This window comes from Lynx rufus, unplaced genomic scaffold (assembly GCF_022079265.1).
Source record: "Lynx rufus isolate CCGP_SWC_20201006 ecotype Redwood Valley unplaced genomic scaffold, mLynRuf1.p SCAF_9, whole genome shotgun sequence".
Lineage (NCBI taxonomy): Eukaryota > Metazoa > Chordata > Mammalia > Carnivora > Felidae > Lynx > Lynx rufus.
Window position 1 is genome coordinate 29,217,630 of NW_025814897.1, and position 19,895 is coordinate 29,237,524.

At 40.2% G+C, this 19,895-nt stretch overlaps 1 protein-coding gene across 3 annotated transcripts in view; it reads right to left on the minus strand.

The window, feature by feature from the left end:
• Positions 1-19,895, minus strand: part of OPCML (opioid binding protein/cell adhesion molecule like) — a 501,061-nt gene that overhangs the window by 104,930 nt on the left and 376,236 nt on the right. The gene's annotated exons all lie outside the window — the stretch shown is intronic.

The window sequence follows — 19,895 nt, forward strand, 5'->3', positions numbered from 1 at the left end:
GTATTACTCATCTATTTAAAAAATGAAGTACTGATACAGGCTACAACATGGGTGAACCTTGAAAACATGTTAAGTGGAAGAAGCCAGACACAAAATGCTGCATATTGTGTGATTTCCATGTATGTGAAATGTCCAGAATGGGTACATCTATAGAGAAAGAGAAAGTACGTTAACATGTTGCCAGGGCTGGGGAGAGGGGCAAATAGGGAGTGACTTCTAATGGGCACAAGGTTTCTTTTTGGAGTGATGAAGATGTTCTAGAATTGGAGGGGGGTGATTGTTGCAAAACCTTGAAGATCTATGGAAGATAATTCTGGTAAATAAATCATAACCCTGATATAAATGTTATTAAAAAGAAAAGAAACATGGCTTGTCAGCTGTGGATAGGGAGAATCAAAAGTTTCTGTGCTATATGAGGAGAAAAGGCAACCTGCTACTTGTGGGTTCTGAGAAAATACCTTTTTCATGTATTGCTAGTTCATTGTATTATGCTTAACCTACAATTGCTAATCTCTTTGTCTCTCAATAGTGCCCACTGTTTCCCCTTTCTTTTCTTTTCGTCAAGACAGCTAATGCTACCTACCCATGTCAGCCTGTTTTGCAACTCTTGAAACTTCCCTGCTTAGCACAATTCCACATTTGTGCATACGCTGTACCCTCTGTGTCTGTGTCTCTTCCCCTTGCATCTGCCTGCACAAGACCTACTTTTACTTGAAAACTGATACTGAGATATAATCCTCTCTCTGTCAGTTCTTCCCATTCCAAAGACAAATGTAAGTCTGTGCCCCAGGGCTACATGCACATAATGATGTAATACATTCATTATAAAATATTTATTTATTGTCTACTGTATCCTGGGCATTATCTTTGAGAAGAGTAGACAGAAAGGTCCTTCTCTTGTGTGAATTATGGAGCTTAATGTCTAGAAGGGTAAACTGATGTTGACAAATAATCATAGGAATCAATGTGTGGTTGTGCTACACGTGGTGGTGCAAAGTGTGACAGCCCCAAATAGAGGGTCTGTCCTGGTCAATGAGTTTGGGTGAACGGTTTGTTCTGGGCAGAGCTGGGCAGAGGGACCAATGTATGTACAGGCTCTGCAAAGACACAGAATATGGTTCACTTGGGTGCCTGTGGCTGAAGTCAAAAGAGTGAAATCACACAAATGGAGAGTGGATGGGCAGGGCCAGACCTTATAGTTTATTGGAGGAAATGTTAAGGTTTGGGTCCTTTTTATAAGAGAAATTGCAGAAGGCATTAGAATGTCTAAAGATGATGATGATGATGATGATGATAATGATGATGGTGTGTGCCAGGGGCTGGACAGATTTTCATTGAAAATAGGTTGTTGGCTACAGTACAGAGAGCAGAAGGAGCTAGAGCAAAATAGGAACAGGAGAACTAGCTAGGATGTTGTCCAGCAGTGAGGTGGTAGCAGCTTGGACAAGTGTACAAGCAGGAGAGATGGGCAGAGATGGCATCTTACGTCTTAAGAAGTAAGATGAACAAATCTTGGTGACTGATATCATTATGTGTTCAGTTCAAAGCACTTCTCAGGGTGTTCTATTCATTTCTACATCTCTCTTGCCCACTGGACTGGGGGATCTTTGTGATCCAGGATTACATTTTGTTCATCTCAATATCCCTGGTATTGTTTACTGCCTGGTATCTAGTACGTGCTCAATGTGTACTGAATTTAACTGATAAGTACAAGAGATTTTCCAGGCAATGCAACCTCTCAGGATCCAGTGAGGGAAGCGAGAGAGTAAGAACTAGTCTTATTTGCTTGAGGTCACATCCCATTGCTTGGGAAGCAGGGCCAGATCCATACTGTTTGGTTTTATAGACTGTGAGTGTGAACATAGCCTCCCCACATGTCCCGGTGTGATAGAGTTTTATATTATGCCGGATAAGATTAGACCTGTTATACTCTGATTGCTTTCCTCTTCTTGGTTCTATTATGATGAGAGAAATGGTGGGGAATGAGAAGAAATGATTATGAATTATGGAAACATAAACACACACCAGGAACCAGGAAGCATCACAAACCACACAAGCTTTGCTGTGTTTGTTTGTAAGGGTTGTCTCTACAGCATCACTTACAGAAATTATTTATAGACTCAGGCACACATCTCCTATTTTTAATTTGCACAATTCCAGCAACTGACCATGATCAGAGAAATTACATGCAGTCAAAGAGACTTTCTCATATGGTCCTGTTCTTTCTGAGGCATGGAGATGCCCTCCCTCTGGGAGGCTCCTTTTGTTCATTGCTCTGCTGACATGCTGCCTCCCCCTGAGAATGCTCGCCACACACACACACACACACACACACACACAACCACAGGGTTTAATTTATATCATACAATTTTAAAGTCAAAAAGAGACATTAGGGATCATCTAGCACAACCTCCTCATTTTGCAGCTCACTTTGGTTCTAGCCCCAATTCTGTCAAGTATTTGCCAAGTATTTCCCAGTCCCCAAATCTCTCTTAACCCACATGTCTCTCACACCAGAATCCCTTGGAATTTCTGGACCCCTAGGCTCTGGTTTCAGACCTCTCCCCTTCTCTACTTTCCCTCTTTAACTATGTCATAGCTTCTTTTGTTACTGCAACCTGGGGTCCCCCGCTTGTTCACTCATAGCATGACCTTGAACAAGTGTTTAAAGGTTTCTAACCTACAGTTTTCAAACTGCAAAGCAGGGTGGTGATCACAGGTAACTCATAGGGCCCTGTGAGGAATAAAGGGCAAATGAACAGAAAAGGGGGAAAAGTGTTTTATTATGGTGCCTGGGACATGGGAAATGTCAATATAATGGACTCTTTAATTCCACTTCTAGAATCATGCTTCCTTCCTTCCTTTTTCTCTATTTCTTTCTTTTTTTTATCAGCAACTCTCTCTCTCTCTCTCTCTCTCTCTCTCTCTCAGAACTTCATGTCAGGAGGCACCATACAAAGAATTTGTCATGTACCATTTATTTTATCCTTGTGAAAACCCTATGAAGCCAGATTACTATTTCACATTTTAAGGATGAGGAAATAGAGGCAGAGGAAGGGTAAATAAATAAGTTGTCAAATGACACACAGCCAGAAAAAGGAAAAGCTAAATTTGTGTACCTGGTTCTGACGGACTTCAGAACCCAAGGTCTCAGTCCATGTACAAAGGCACAATTCAAGTCTGCTTGGATTGAAAAGCCATGATTTCTGCCCCCTAGCAGAATTTTTTTTTTCTTTTTTTTCCCCCAGTTGGACATGGCATGGTAGGCAATGGAGAATTTTTGTAGGGTTTGGAGAAGTGTCTCTCACACTGATTATCTGAAAGGGCAGATAATACCAAAAACTCCTGCCTCACTGAGTAAGTGGTAAAACTAAATGAGATAATGCAGGTAATGTTCCAGTATCTTCTTAACCATGATTTCTTCCCATTTCCTGCCTCAAGTTCCTGGACTCCTTATTTATTTCTCCCATGTCACAGAATATCACCACAGAAAAAAGTGTGAAAAGGGACAATATCACCTGGTGTTTACCCCAACATTTCACCACAGAGTCTGTGATGCTCCAGCCCCAGTCTTGCTTTATTTAGGCCCTTACTGGCTGGGGCAGGTGGGGCTAGAGGCATGGCTGGGCTGAGAATTAGGCCAATCTTGTCCACTATTAGGATTTAATGACCTTACCCCAACCCTACCATCAACTCCTGTCTTTTGTGAGTTCTTTTCTGCTCAACAGACCTGTCAGCAGGTACTCTCTGATATTACCTTTGTGTGTCCAACTTGCCTTCCTATTCCAAATCTTACATGTCTCATTTTAAACAGGGAGAGGAGAGGGAAATGGGTTTGCTTCATGCCCTTCTTCAAAGTGTGTCCCATAACCTTATCCAATACCCAGGCTCCACATAGGTCTGGAGCACCCCTATGGACGGCTGCAACTGCCTGGGGCACATTCACCCAACCTCTCCAAGCCTTCCTGACTTGCTCCATATTAAAGACTAGTACCTTGTTGCTCTCTCCCTGCTCTGTGCAACCCACACCCCACCCCAGAGCTTTCTGATTATAAGGCTGAGCTGCAAGTTTCTGCTATGCTCTGTTCAACTGAATAGTAACCTCAGAGCATGGGTGGTATCTCAACTAAGCTGGCCACCCCTTTGGACATGGCATAGCCCTTGGGAAGTCCATCAGGAATCAGTCTCACATTCTCCCCAATAATTACCCCACCAGCTAACTGGATGTTCCCTCTTCTCTACTTTTCTCCACTTGTTCTGTGTCACCATGACAGGTCATTGCAACTCACTCCTGCACTCATTATGCAACCCGCAGGTCTGAGACAGAGTTGAAGATAGGAGTTCCATGGAATCACATGCAAAAACTCTTCATCATGGGAGAAAGGTGACAATTGGGAAATCAGGAAGAAATGGGCACTTGCGCATAATCTCATCCCTACTTGGATGCTGCTGTGGAAGGAAGAGGGTAGAGAAAACTCGGCTCTCTCTCTTCCATTCATTAATTTTATGAAAATGGCAATTACCTCCATGACCTACCTTTTCAGTCTTTTGTGACATAAGGATGATAAAATTCCTTAAAAAGTTTCCAGTTATAAATAAATAAGATCATAAAAATAAGTACACTTGAAAACAAACTTCATATCACTTCACTCATATGTGGAATTTAAGAAACAAAACAAACGAGCAAAGGGAGAGAGAGAGAGGCAAACATAATCTTAACTATAGAGAACAAACTGATGGTGACCAGAGGGGCGGTGGGGAGATGGGTGAACTAGATTAAGAAGGACACATATCATGATGAGCACTGAGTATTGTATGGAATTTTTGAATCACTACATTGTACACCAACATAACACTGTATGTTAACTAACTGAAACTAAAATAAAAACTTAAAAAAAGAAGAATATGAAAAAATTACACTATAAAAACCATAGAATTCTATATACCTAAAATTCAGTATTCCCACTAAAGAAAATAAAAGCTACTGCTTTGGTTCTCCAGGATTCCACTGGTTCTAAACTTGATAAGTTTTGACTCTGTCTTTTTGTAAAGCAGGGATTGGCTACAGATTTCACAATAATGTGATTTGTATCACAGAAAAGATACACCACGTAAGGTTTCTATAGGCTAAGTGAATCTTATATATTCTTTTCGCTTATCTCCCAACATGCTAGATCCACAAAAGACAAGATTTCTATTATGAAAAAAACATATTAGATATCTTAGTATGAGGAAGTCAGCCATTAGACACTCAATATAATTCTCATTTGAATCTTTCCTCAAATTTGTAAAACCTTTCTCAATTCCAACAAATCTGGAGAGTCTGGAAATAATGGTTGCATCCTCATTTTCTTACACTAGGAAAAGGGGGAGGGGCCCATGACTGAATATCGCTGATAAAAACATGATAACTGAGTCTCATTACAGCCAAAGACAAGTCTCATATTTTAGCATTTTTATTAAAGCTTTTTAAATTACTGAGTGTCTGGTATATTCAATACCAGCCTAAGTGATTTATATTAGTCTATCCCTAGATACTCCATCTAATAAATAACTTGGCAATCTCCTAACCCATAAATATCCCTGGCCCCAGCAAAAAGCAATTAAAGCACGTTAGGGAAAAAAAATGTGGCTTTCCAGTACTCCAGAATGCAGTGTCATTGGATGCTTCCAATGGAATAATTCACGCCATTTGCTGAGGGGTCAGGTCTCCTGTGCTCACCACTCACCCACAAGGAATTTACACTTCTGTTCCCTTCAAAAACAAAACACATCAGAAACTATCTTTAAATGTTTAACATGTCATAATAATGCAGGTATTTTATTGTGGAAAATATTATTCCCAGCAACAAGTGCTCTGTAATATCGTAGACAGCTTGGGCTGAATGTAATGTGCAAAAACCTTTTCAGAAAGCAGTTGTGCCAAAAATGTTTAAAACACATTAAGTATCAAGGCAGTGGACTAAAAGGTTATTAGAGGTTCCAGTGTCACTAGCCCAGAAAATATTTCAGGTTAATAAGGTTCAACCAGCATGACAGGTAAAAAGGCATTGATATTTACGATAGTAGCTTCAAGTTCAGTACTTTTGGTGCAAAAGGAGGACACTTTCCCTGAAAAACAAAAACAAAACAAAAAACCTCTTCTCTGACTTTCCCTGAACCTCCAGGGCTGTGTGAAGGAGGAAAATCTGGGTCCTTACTTTCTACTCATATGAATCGGTATGCTGTACATTATATCTGACACACCAGCACTCAGGTAGAAGAGAAAAAAGTCACACACCAAGACATTTCTCCTTGTATTCAGGGAAGCTTAGAGGAAAAATTGCCTTGAGTAGGAAAGGATGGCTCCAGTCCAGGTTTTATAGGGATTCTCCAAATTAAAATCCCAATGAGCCCATGGCATACTCACCATAAATTTCAGACTCTTGCAGCCTTTAAATCAGCTTAATTTGATGCACCTTTTAATAATATTTTCAATCCTTTTATTAACATTGTCTATTTTTATGCACTTCACTTCCCAGATAATGGTCACATATGTATTGTCAGGGGAAGGGAGCAATCACCTTCTATAATTTCACAGGAGCCTAATAACACACTATATGTACAAGTCTTCTTGCTCCAGGGCACATCAAGTAATGTCATTACACTTGAACTTGATTGCAGGGCTGTGAAGTGGGGATATTTGGAAACGAAAATACTTCTCCCCACTCCCACTATTTCATTTATTGTGAAGAAGAACAAGCAGTAAGCTTCACTTCACTAAGTTTCACTTCCATAGCCTGGTGTCAGAAGATCTGGGTAACATGGTGAAGGGTTTGATGGAGAACACTTATTTTTGCCTAGAATAAGAGATACGTTATAATCAGATATTCAGCACCTCAGGATAGTATGAGCTACATAGCATCCTGTTTTCAAATTATTTAATTTAATCTTTTGAAATATTAGTACATATCCATGATTCAAACATGATTCTACTTTAAAAAGTATACATGGAAAACTTTGATGCCCACCTCTACCCTCTATACCCCTTTATCCTATGGACTCCCATAATTTATTTGTATTTTGCTTATCTGTCCAATGTTTACTTGTGCAAAACAAGCAAATAAGAAAATTGCATTATCACCCTCCCTGATACAAAAGGTAGCAGAGTGGGGCGCCTGGGTGGCTTGGTCGGGTTAAGCGTCCGACTTCAGCTCAGGTCATGATCTCACGGTCCGTGAGTTCAAGCCCCGCGTCGGGCTCTGTGCTGACAGCTCAGAGCCTGGAGCCTGTTTCGGATTCTGTGTCTCCCTCTCTCTCTGCCCCTCCCCTGTTCATGCTCTGTCTCTCTCTGTCTCAAAAATAAATAAATGTTAAAAAAAAAAGGTAGCAGAGTATATATACTGTTGTCTCTATATTTATAAAAATATACCCAATATATTTGCAGAGTTGCACTGTGTTCCCTTGTATACATGTATTAAATTTTATCTAACTAGCATTCTATTCACAGATACGAGGGCTAATCTCTATTTCAGTCTGTTGCTAGTACAATGACACTCAAGCTACCTTGTATTTGTGTGTGTGTGTGTGTACACGTGTGTGTATGTACACATGTGTGTGCATCCACATGTGTGTTTTAGACATGGGAATATGTGTGTATGGAATAATAGAGTCCCAGAATAGGTACTGGTTTAAAGAGTTGATGCATTGGTAGTTTTGATGGTTGTTGATAGACTTCTTTCCACGGGAATTTTACTATCTTTCACATCCAGGAACAATCTATGAGACTACCTGTTTCCCAACCATCTTGTCAGCAGCATGTATTAATAAACTTTTGGCTTTTTTCCAATATGATAAATGAGAGATGTTATTTCTGTGTGGTTTTGATTTCATCATTTCACATGTGTAAAACATTGTCTGTGAACTCTCTCCTTGTGTCCTTTGCCTAAGCTTGTTGGGCTTGCCAGTGTCCTTTTTAATAAATCACCCTTCTCTATACATCAGAGTTAATTTACTGTGTTAGTTAGAGCTTGACCTCAGGAGACAGGGGGCCTGGTCTGTTTCTTGGTGCTACCATTTCTTGGCTCTGTGACCTTGGGAGTTTTTCAACCTATCGTGCCTCAATATTCTTTAACTCTAAAATAGACATAAAATGAGTACCCAAATGGCAGGAGTGTTTTGTAAGGAGTAAAAGAGTCAACACATATTAAGTAACAATGGTGTAGGCCATCTTATAGACACTACTGGTCTCAGATTCTGCTCATTATGAATTTCTCCAGGTGCTCAGTCCTGTCTCGTAAATTGGGTGCCCTGGTTTATGACAGCATTGGGCAAAGGAATGGCTGTGCAATCCTACTGCCACGGAGCAGGAAAAATGACTGGGGACCAGAGGTACTTCATAAGAGTCAGGATAATAATTAGTCTCTGCAAAACAACATATCTGTGGACTGGCACTTCCTATAAGCTTGGGCACCAAACATAGAGACCACTTTAAATATGCGTTACCAGAGTAAATGTCAGATACTGTGGGACACAGTAAGGTGAATGGGGTAGAAATCATGTTTGGCATGTCCTCAAGTGAGGCAGTGGGGCCCCCATTTTATTTGAGCTACAATTGATAAAATTGTTCTCTTTCCTTGAAAATATAAGAGAAGAAATACTACAATTTAGGGGAGATGCCATAACTAAGGGCAGAAATAGGTAGGATGGTAGCAGCAAAATTGATCTTGACACGTAGGCATTTATTGTGTCTCTAACAATTCCTCTATCAGACAAGGCAAAGTGGGTGCAATGAACTAGACAGTAATGGCCCATAGACATTGGGCCATCAGGAATGGGGCAATCCTACCCCTTGGCTGTAGATATATTAAGATGGTAGGCAGAGGGAATGGCTACGACCAGAGAGTCTTAGAAATAGCAGAGGCAGGGGCACCTGGGTGGCTCAGTCGGTTAAGCGTTCGACTTCAGCTCAGGTCATGATCTCACGGTCCGTGAGTTCGAGCCCCGCGTCGGGCTCTGGGCTGATGGCTCAGAGCCTGGAGCCTGCTTCCGATTCTGTGTCTCCCTCTCTCTCTGCCCCTCCCCCGTTCATGCTCTGTCTCTCTCTGTCTCAAAAATAAATAAACGTTAAAAAAAAAAAAAAGAAATAGCAGAGGCAGGGAACCTGGCAAAGTGAACCACTAGGTTCCCAATCCAATAGAGAGGACAACAGCCTGTTACTTTGAGAGAAAAGAAAAATCTCCTTTAAGTGAGGGGTGTCTGGGAGTCTCAGTTGGTTAAGCATCTGACTCTTGATTTTGGCTCAGGTCATCATCTCAAGGTTCCTGAGATCAAGCCAGTTCCTGAGATTGAGCCTCAAGTCTGGCTCTGCACCAACAACAGGAAACCTGCTTGGTATTCTCTTTCTCCCTTTCTCTCTTCCACCCTTCTGCTCAGGATTTTTCTCTCTCAAAATAAATAAATAAACATTTAAAAAAAATCTCCTTCAAGTGTAATGATGAATCAGATTTATTATCTTACACATCATCAACTTTATTGGGAGGGGTTTATTTTAATCCTTAACTTAGTTATCTCCTAACTTTTTTGAAGTGGGGAAGTTAAAACCTCCATGAAGAAAGTTTCTTGACAGTGCTATCAGTCCTACAGACAACCACATGTTTATCCACTGTACATGGAGGACCCTCCTTCACTGGAGATGCTATGGAGCAATATGTATTGATGGCAGGAGGAGGAAAGGACCCAAAGTAGCCCTCAAACGATGGATGATTAATTTCCAATGGATTTCATTTCTCCTACGGGTTTAAAAATGAGAGCTTAGACCTGGAACCTGCTGTGGTACTTCTCAAGGTGATAAAAACTCATTACAGTTGGAGACATTTCTACTGAAAGTGCCAGAAGCAGAAACACAGAGCATTTGGGAAATTCAGAGCAGAGAGTCAGGCTTATAAATAGGCTGCATGTGTGTGCAGTAGACTCAACACTTATCCTACATTCTGCCTCTAATTCTGACCAGGGCTTACCAACCTGCCAAGCTGGTGTGGGCTTGTTACAGGGGCTGGGGGAGGAGGGAGAAGGTGGGCAGGGCAAGGAGAAGTGTCCAAGAAATAAGTGGAATGAAAAGATTGGAAGAGGAAGAGGGTAGGATTGAAAGGAAGCAGGCAAAAATAAAAGTGGATATTTTCAAAAATTGTTCCCAATTTAGAATCAGGTACAGAATTCCTGTTCCACTCAACACACACATGCACACACACACACACACATACACACACACACACACACACACACACACTCCTAACTCAAAAACAAAGATGAAGGTAAATACTGGGACCAGAATGACTCTGGCAGAGAGAGTATTATTAAGGCAGGGATTCAGTGGCCTCCTCCCCCAAAGACATTTACATTAATCTGCTCATATTACTCCTGAATGAAGCAGCATTTAAAAGTTAGAGAAAGCAACAAAGTAGTATTAATAATAATGTATAAAGTAACAGTATTTACACAATGGCAACACAGTGGACCCTGGTAATGAAGAAACTCTTCTCTATACAATTCTTTTAAAATATTTTTAAAAAATCAGGAGATCTCAAGGTATCCCCTGGTTTAAGAAAAATACCTAACTCCCAAAGAATGAAGTACATCACTTTAAGACTTGAATCACATTGAATTCAAAACTGAAGGTTTGTTGTTGTTTTGTTTTTGTCTTTGTGTGTGTGTGTGTGTGTGTTTAATCCCTTATGTGTTTTCCAGAAGGCATCTCAGGCCATGTCAATTTTCTCTTTATCTTTCATTTTCTCTCTCCTTCTTCAGCCCTCTATCATCATAATACAATGGCTAGTGTAATTGGAATACAGTCATATTAATGCATAGATTGTATACAGGACAGTCACCTCTCCTCCTCTGTGAACTTGATTAATAAATGCCACACACAATGGGTGAGATCATATGAATATAAACTCAGTTTAAACACACACAAGAGCTCCTGAGGCTGCATTGAAACCTGAACCCAACCTAATGTATGATATTAGCATCTCTTAATCCAGAAGCACAGAAGAGAGAAGGATGAGGGCAGTTTCCACCCACTGCTGCCCAAGGGAAGGGAGTGTCCTGACTAGTAGAATCCACCCACGTGGTTTCTGCATCAGAAATGATTTCTATGGATCAAGTGGATTAGGCAGAATAACCAGATGCCATAAAATATTTGAATAGAACAATTGTGTCCCCTCTGCCTGATTCTGCCAACTTCTGATTTAATTTTAGTTTCCCATTTAGCCTTCTAATGGGAAGTGGACTCCTGGAGAGATTTGTTGCACTAGCCCATTCAGCAGGTTTGGCTCATTTGCAAATCAATAAATTAGCATTTGAGTTTCCCCAGTTTGTTTTTGGAAAAGCCTGACTGTGAGCCTTCCTGAGAGGCAGGCCCCTTCTTACCCTTTCTTACTGTACCACAAAATAAAGCTTCTGAAACTTCAAAACTAAGAGGAATGTGCGCCCTGCCTAAGAAGTTTCTTCCTCCCCACAGTGTGGCATTTCCGCCAGTCCATGTGCTCTGGAATCAGGAAATAGGATGCAGGGGGAGAAGAAATGGCTTTGTCAGTACTTTCCTCAATTCAGATCTTGATTTTCCAGGGTTTCCCTTATAATCTCTGTATTCTCTGAACAGTGGTATATCTGAGTCATCTGGAGGACTTAGGGAAAAACACAGATGGAAGGGTCATTTCCCCAGAGTCATGTCAGCAGGTGTCAGGTGGAGATGGAATATTTCTATTTCTGACAGGTTCCAGGTGGTACAGATGCTGCCATTCTGGGGATTGCATTGTGAGATCTCCAGACTGGAAACCCACAAGGCACCTTTGTTAAAATTGGCTGGTAAAATACTACTTGAGACCACTCCCCCATTCATATGCAAGATTTTTCCAGTTTAGGAGGAAATGGACATGTCCCTTCCTCACAGACTTGATCCCTCTCTTGTTCTCCAATATCCCCCACATTTAACTGTAAGTTGTAACTAAATAGCAACTTCACTTACTTGACATTTTTTCCCCTGGAAAATAGAGTTAAAAAAAAAAAAAGCACCCTGAATTCAATCAACAGTGGTTGACTGTTGTGGTTGACTCTGACAGAAACAAAGATAGACTTTAGCATTCTCAAATTTATGAACATAGCTCTTGTTCCTTGTGGCTAGGACATATTTTATCTTCCTTTTTTTCCCCTTATACAGAACTCCTGCTGATCCAATAACACTTTTTTTCTTTTTTTAAGGTATCACTTCCTTTTTAATGCCTTCCTGGACCCTCTCTAACCAAAACAAATTAAATACTCTATTCTACTTCTCTACCCTGTACTTTCTTCCATTGATACACTTCACATAATGAACTCAACTTAAGGTCCTTACCTATTTGATATCCCTGGAAAATGGGAGGCATCTGTTTGCCTCCTCTAATGGATGGCAACCACTCAAGGGCATTTTTGATAATCCTCAGTACCAAACACAGCATCCTCACTTAACTGACTTGGAATAATTGTTGATCTGAACTGAATAGCAATGTAGAATCATACAGGAAATAAAGTTGCCAATTTAATAGGCTTTGGTTATTTGCCTTTCCCTGGGGACATCCATTTATTCCTAAGTCATTGTGGACAAAAGATTAGAAGTAAGAAGAGGACAGAGTGCTATAAGCTGATGCACTGACAAGTGACACCCCACAGGGGAGAACACAGCTGATTCACCAGTAAAAAGAGATAAAAAAATGTGGGGCCACAGAAGAGCATGCCTGGGTGGCACCTCTGTGAGGCAGAGGGATATAATTAATTTCTCCTTAAACTATGATGATAACTAAGCAAGATTTGGTAAAATTATAATAAGGTGTTCTATTTCAAGACAGAAAGGCTTATAACACACTTTTTAAAAAGTACATAAATATAGTCTAAAATGTAAAGAAAGTTTTAATATTTAGAAAGGAAGATGCAGTTATCTAGAAGATTCACTCATTTGGAACATCTCATTATCTGATACTGTGGAATGAATAATGCATTCCTGTACATTTTCCCTGGATTCCCCCATATTCTCGCCTTTCCAGACTCTGTTGATCTGACTTCACAGATGAAAGTGCCTGAAGCAGAATTGGATCCACTATGTTTGGATTTGAATGCAGAATGAGAGGAGAAAAGATATTAATTTGGAAATGACCATCCACGGCCTCCTTCCATCCTCTCCCACCATTTTTTTCTCCTTGCCATCTCTGCCCAGTGCCCAGGGCAATGAAGAGCTTGCCTGTGGAAAGCAAGCCTGCAAGTGACCTTTGTGGGAATGTTCTGTCCTGATGTAACTTCCTGGGGGCTGCAGATGTTAGAGCAAAGGAGAACATGCTGAGACCTGAAATTTATGTTTCTAAACTTGAGGATGAAAGTGCCCCCTCCGCAGCTCTGCTGACAGATATCAGCCAAAACCTGCTCTCCTTATTTCCATATCCAGCTGTTTCCACAGCCATCAAACTGTGTTTATAAAGTATACCTGGCTTTAATTTGAACAAAATCTCTCGGCCAAAGCTACAGAATCTTTTGTTGTCTCTTGCTTCACCCTAAAAGCAGCTGACCCTGGCATAAGTCTAGTAGTTACTCTTCAATACAGAGTCAAACCAAAGTCTCCCAGATGTAGAGTAAGTCCCAAGGCATAAGCAAAAGAGTCATTTCCAGCAAGTTGTTAACAAAAGAGTTAGAAGCCAACTCACTCCTGAGAACCACTGACACACTCATAAAGGAGAAGAGCAGGAACTGGTCACCAAATGGTGACCTGGCTGAGGTTTGCTGAGGGCAAGTGGGGTCTCTCAGCACTGTCAGGTCCAGACCACATGGGTTTGAGGGTCTTGGTGTCAATGACCCTCCTCCACTTTTCCCAGATCAGGTTCACACTGAGTTTCATAATTCACTGGAAGTCCCAAATGTGTTGAGCTTTAGCTGAAGAGTTAGCCTGGTAAAAAGGAAGGACACTGAAGTCTCTTTCCATGTACTTACATTACTAAGTACCAGTTTCTCTTTGATTATAGTTTCCACTAAAAATTAAAAAAAAAATAAATAAATGAAACTAAAAAGAAGAGGAAGCATGGGGTAAAATATTATTTTTTGCCTCAAGCTATACAATTAAGATAGCCCTAGAGTTGAGATCTACTGTTTTTATCTATTTGGGAGTTTTCTGTGAACTATTTGGGGTATACCTAATGAGAATACTGTTCCTACTCCAGGACCCTCAGGGGCACACTCTGATGAGTCCATGAATATCAACTCATCCATGGAAGAATGGTAGGATCCTTGAAAAATTCAGACCAACATGACCCATTTGAGTGAGTAGAGAGCAAACAATAGAATGTAAAGAAAAACCACGTTTGGTAAGTCAGCTCAACTTTTTTTGAGAGAAAAACATAATTTTTTGACTGGGAAGAACTAGGGGATTCAATTTATATTTATCTGGAGAGGTGGTTTTATCTCTAGAAAGTCTTGGAAAACTCTCATGGCTGACATATTCATGAGTCTGAAGAAGAGAAGAAGGATGAAGGTATATAAACTTCTGAAGATTAGACAGTGAGCAACCATGCCCCCCATTCATTTTTGGTCATTGTTGATCAGAATTCTGGGCCCATGTGCACATCAGTCTGAACACGTAACAGTTTCTGTGATCTTCTTCCTGCCAACCTTGTATCTGCTGTAAGGCTGCATACCAACTGTTGTAAAGTGAAATAAACAAAAGATGGACTCTTTCTTTTTTACACCTTTTTATTAACGTTCTATATTTATTTTTGAGATAGAGACAGAACATGAGTGGGGGAGGGCAGAGAGTGAGGGAGACACAGAATATAAAACAGGCTCCAGGCTCTGAGTAGTCAGTACAGAGCCAAACGCTGGGCTCGAACCCGTGAACCACAAGACCATGACCTGAGCTGAAGTCAGACACTTAACTGACTGAGCCACCCACATGCCCCCAGATGGACTCTTTCTAATGTTCTTTCCATGTAAACAATTTTAAAGGACTCAACAAAAATGTTCCCCATCCTACTAAAACTATAAGTATTAATATGAAGGGAACCAGAACGTATTCATTAAAAAATGAATTAAGATCACTTACAAGAAACACAATTCTGATTTGATTTTTCTCTTGGTATTACAACACTGCCCATAGATCTTCAAAAGCATTTAGGACATTTGGGGATTTTCCTTCAATTTACAGAATCATGGAATTTTAGACTAGAAGGTAACATTAGTAATCTCCTAGTGATCAAATCCTCTTATCTTGCAAATGAGGAAAAACCAGGGTTCAGAGAGAAAACACTTGCCTGTCTCAGTACATTTGGGCTGCTGTAATAAAACATCATGGACTGAGTGGTTTATAAAACACAGATATTCATTTCTCACATTTCTGGAGGCTGCAAGTCTGAGATCAGGGCACCAGGGTGGCCAGGTATGGCTTTCTTCTGAGGGCAGACCTCTTGCTGTGTCTTCACAAGTTAAGGGTTGAAGGAGCTCCCTGTGGTCTTTTATAAGGGCACTAATCCCATTCATGAGGGTCAACCCTCACCATTTAGTCACCTCCCAAAGTCCTCACCTCCTAATGCTATATACCCTTTGGGGGTCAAGATTTCAACATAGGAATTTGGGGAGGACACAAACATTCAGACACACATGGCCTCCAAAGTCACTGAAAGCCAAGAGCCTGTGGAATTGCATGTCATTAACAAGCTTTTGGCAGCAGAACCAAAACTTCCTAGGAAAGAAGGAAGAAGAGATGGCTCAACAGATTCTTGCCAGTAAAACAGAGTTAAAGCTGATGGACATATATCTCCCACTTTCCCTTTCTCTGTCCATTGATCCTCTCCTTAGCTGGTCTGAGGTTCTTTGTAAACTTTGTGATAGCACCACTATTATACCTCCATTTCCTATTCAAAGATACTCTGGACATTAGCTTTACCTGCACAAAGTATTGCAGGAAAGGAGAAAGCATGATTTAAATTGGGCCCAGACTCTCCTACAAGCATATTGGACTTTACTTTTTCCTCTAAACTACCCTCAACCTGGAATTTTACCCACTTGAAATCCCATGAGGAGGAGAGGTCAGTCTCCTTCTCACAAAATATGTGCTTAGTTAGGCCTTAGTATTTCCCAAGTTGAGAATGAGTTCCTTATTTTATACATGAAACAGATTTTGTGGAAAAGAATATTAAAATAAAACTCCTAATCCTTGATAGGAGTCAAGGATTAAACTTATGAAACTTAGGGAGACTAAATAATAATAAAACAAATAACACTATTTTTACCTTTTTTATTGTCTTTACAGCTGTTTTTATTAAATATAATGCACAGGGGAAGTGCCAGATTAGATTCTGGGAGCCAAAAAACCATTTAAATTCTGCACAGAGGCCATGGGTGGTAGTGGTGGATTCCAAGGTGTTTTTCCCTCAGTCAAGGAGAGAGTAGTGTTACGTCCCATAGAAATAAGCTAAAGAGGTATCTATATAAACTAAGCTGAGCAAAATCAGGGTTTGGGGATTTTAGATCTTCTTTCTTCCTTATTAACCCTGCAGACAGAAAGAGCGATGACTCACTATATCCCTGTGAAGCCTGGTCAACAGGATGTTTTCTCTGGCTGCCACGGCCCCTGCTCTGAGGAAGGGAGATGCCTATTATGTCATTTGGTGGGTTGAGCCATTAGAGGAAGGGCCTCGAAAGCCTATTTCAATCCACAGCCTTCATCAAAAATCCAGTTCAAAATTCAGCTCTTCAAGAAAACCTTTCTCAGTTATCCTTGTCTGATTCATGGCAATCCTTAACTTGTGCCTACATTTAACAAACATCAACTGAGGTCCTTCCTATATCCTAGCACAGTGCCAGACACTGAGGTAAGAAATGAAGATAAGGCTCAATTCTTACATTACATTATTTGTAAGAGGATAATGTGAGAAGCACACACAGTGTGATACACAGGTATGGTGTGTACCTGTAGACTCAAGAAAGGCTTCACAGAAGGGGTGACACTGTGGTTTTTTGGAGGTAATTATAGAATAACTAGCTTTAATTTATTGTTTAAAATCTCCACACCCACTTCCCATTGTTTTTGTTGTTGTTGTTGCTGTTGTTGTTGTTTTTCTTTCTCTTGGGTGGAACAAATGAAACAAAAGGAAAACCCATACAAGCACCTTGTTATTTAGTCTTACTATCTGCTGGGCATGTCAGTAGATAAAGAAGTTTCTGTGAGGAGAAGCTTAGGTCCTGCCTGCCTCCCTTGTCCCTGATATTTTTGCTTTTATTTGAATTCTCTCCTCTCTTCCACATATTTAAACTCTCTTTATTTTTTTCAGACCCAGCTTAAATTTCCCTATTGTTCCTGAAAACTTCTGTGACCATTCTGCCCCATAATTACTTCTAATTTCTCTGGTTTTTAATGGATATTAAGCCAACAACATCAACAACAAGAATAACATAAAATTGACCTCTATGAGATACAAGGAAATTTACAGGAATCATCCAGTTCAATCTCCATAATACCTTTTTGGATTATAAACTCCTCCTTTTATAGATGAAAACAAATGAATATGGCTAATGATAAATAAAAAGCTAACCATAAGTGATTGTTCTAAGTGATACAGAAGTGGTATAGCCAGAAGCTAAAGTCTTGTCTTCATATTCCAAATCCATTTTCCCCCATGATCCTGCTTGATTATTGTCTCATTGTTGAGTGTTCTGTCTCTTCAGCTAAAGCCTTGATTTATGTATGAATGGTTCAGGCAAGGACAGTCTTCTAGACTCTTGATATTATCCCATCCACATGGCCCACTCCCCCATCAGAGACCCTAGCTCAGGGTTCATCATAAGAAAGTGCTCAATTAAAACTTCAACTGTTTGAGAATTCCCAATTCAGTTGCAGGTGGAGATTCATATAAATAAAGACTTCCATGTATATTTAGTTTGGGAGGTGGGAGAGAGAAAAATGAGAACAAAGAGAGAAGGGAAAAGAGGAAGAAGAAGGAACAATGCTGGAGAAGAAAGAAGTAAGGGGGAGAGAGAGAGAAGCAAGAGGCCAGAGTCAGGGAGTGAGAAAGAAGCATTCCTGTCTTCAAATCCAGTTTAGGCAGTTAAAGGAAGCAGGTCTGCAGAAAACCAAGACAAGTGCTACAAGGTTATGGGTAATAATTGATGTTTTCATGGGGCAAAGGAAAAGGAGGGGTTGAAGATGAAAGAAGTCAGGAGGGAGATGGAAAAGTTTTCAGGGTCACAGGATACATTTATCAGAAGCTTTTAAAGAAGTGTTTAAGAGCAGCTAAGCTGTTGCTATGGAAATAGGTAAAAGCTAATCCATTATCTGCAACCTCTGGATGCCACCAGCTTGCCGCTGGGGGGCATTCTGCTTTTTATTATTATTTCTTTTTTCTTTTTTCTCTTCTATTTTCCCCCCTATCTAAACACATCACTAGAATTATGAGAAACAAATTAATAAAAGCTGAAGCAAAGGGAATTTGACTCCTTCAGAGATTATATTAACACATGAGGGAAACTTCACCCCATGTGTCAACTCGTAAAGTGAGAGCAGATTATTTCCAGAAGATAAGACGAAAAGGAAACAACAATATATGAACACCTGGAGGGATAAATGTCCTGTTCTTCCTAGAGCCACTCTTGTCCTTGGCTGCATCTTGGAAGTTTGTGTTAAAACCCACAGAAGGCAGTGTATACTTTCTGGTTTAAACCCAGACGGTGACCCTTAAATGGAGCCATTTAAGAGGCTTTGAAACTTCAGGAAAGAAAACCATTTTTTAAGTATCCCTCACTTCACATTAGCTATAGGCTAATTCTAAAGCAAATTTATGTAAAGCTAGCATCATTTCCCACAAATATACATATCTGAAGTGTAGGTTTTAATAAGCTGTTTTTATATGTGCATATTTATGGGAAATGCTAATGACATTAATAATACCTATATACTATTATTCCATGAGCTTTCGTCCCACATTGTGGACTCATCACCATTTCCTGGGTAATAAAAATCTCTATTGTAATTTGGGGTTAGTAACTGACTCCACCCAGACACCTTTCAGAACTTGGTCATCTTTTTTTCCATTTGCCTATAAAGTTATGTCTCTTGGATATATCAAATTATTAGTAATTATCAAAAATCAAAATCTAACACTTCTTTCTACCCACCTAAATACCTAATCATTCATTTGTATCCCTGAAACCTAAAAGCCAATTTAGTCCCCTCAGGGCTTCTTAATTCCAACAGCCAATAGGTGATCACATCTGGTGATATTCATGGTCTAAAATGACTTGCAGTTCCCCATTCCTCTTCATTCTACTACTACGGAATGGTGCTCTTATCATTTCTTACATAAACTACTCCAACTAACTCCTAAATGGTTTTCCTGCCTGCCTCAAGATTCTTCTATTCCATCTTCCATATTGTTAGAAAGCAGTATTTCTAAAAGGTGAATGTGACCACTGAGCTCTGCTTCTTAAAATCCTTCACTGGTTCTTTCTCTCTTTTCCAAACTCTTTAGGACGAGATTCTTTCCCCTCTAGCCCCTCTACTGACTCATCAAATGTTTTACTCTTGCATGAGCCCTGGGTTCCAGGATAAGATGCCCTGTTACCCCCACTAAATAGCCCCTTGGTGGCAAGAGTTGTATCTTGCTTGGCTGGGTCTCTTTAGGTATTTGGACAGTGCCTGGAAAAATAGGCACTCAAGAAACGCTTGTTGATTGCCAGTAGCAAGGATTCATTACCTCACTGTGCTAATGGAAGCCACGATATAGCTCATGCTCCAATCCACTGTGAAAATTATTCAAGGCTTCACTGTAAAATGAATTCATGTCTTTCTTAATCAGTTTGTGAATTTAAATTCTGAATCATGAGCTCACTTAGAAAGAGACATAATTACT